Below are 1,126 nucleotides of genomic sequence, written 5' to 3'. Positions count from 1 at the left end.
TGCAATAAACTGTGCATGCAATAGAGGAACGATTTGTTCACAAATGCAGCCTGGTGAGGGGACAGCAGGTATGAGCAGGGTTTCCAGGCCCCTACATACAAAAAAGATATCTGATGGCAGAAGTGCATTGCTGTATTGCTGGGGAAGTCCCAACAAGGGACTTTCCCACAGGAAAGGCTGAAATAGAAATATTCGGCTTTGAAAGCTTAATTATCCTAGGTGACAGGGTAATTAGGGAGAGTGGTTTCTGAGCAAGGACGGTGGAACCATTATCACTTGGAGTCCTTAAATCCAGATGAGGTATTGCTGTGAAAGACAAGCTTCAGTGCAACTTGTAGGACGAAGAGGTAAGCTATACTATATGCTCAGGAGATCAGCCTTAACGGCCGTATCTCTCTTCTTGCACCTTAGACCCCTTGCAGCAGAGCTGCACAGAGCTATCAGCTCATCTGAGGAGCATCTCTGCTGAGCATCTCCAGCATCTGGACGATGACTCTTGCTCAGCACCTTCTGGACATGGCAGAGAAGGGCTGTTTTGGAGAGGAGCTGGTTTGAGCTCATGGATTCGAGGGTGGTTCCTCATCTGCCTCTTTCCACCAGCAGCTCAGTGCAGGAAGTACCCTCTCTACAAATGCTGGCTTTCCCCAATCCTGGTAAGGATTTAGTAAGACTCAGAAGTAAGGCTAGTAAGGCTTACTGAGACTCAGATGCATTTTGCACATAAAATATTACAGCGCTGAATGGGGAAGGTATTAATGCTACCAATGAGATGATATGCTGCATAATTGGTCAGTCATCATCACTTTATTCACCACAAACTGGGGGCAGACATCACAGTGTCGGGAAATTCAGGACCCCAGGAAAACTGCATGTCAGGATAGTGTCATGGGATATGTGAAACATTTTCCTTCTGGGAAAGATAGGCTGAACTGCTGGTACAATAGCTGAGTCTTTACTCAATCTTGTCATTTCTATGCTGGTACGATTAATTTTCTGCTTCTTAACAGCAGAAAATCAGGTCCATAAGTTTCTATTTGGATCGTACAATTAACAAAAAGAATAACTCCGTTACCAGGTTCTGCAAACGAGATGCTCAGCTGCATTAATGGCACAAAGATTACCTTCA

This window comes from Pygoscelis adeliae, unplaced genomic scaffold, assembly GCF_000699105.1.
Source record: "Pygoscelis adeliae isolate BGI_AS28 unplaced genomic scaffold, ASM69910v1 Scaffold220, whole genome shotgun sequence".
In the NCBI taxonomy this organism is placed as follows: Eukaryota; Metazoa; Chordata; class Aves; order Sphenisciformes; family Spheniscidae; genus Pygoscelis; species Pygoscelis adeliae.
Note: the sequence above shows the minus strand (reverse complement) of the source record.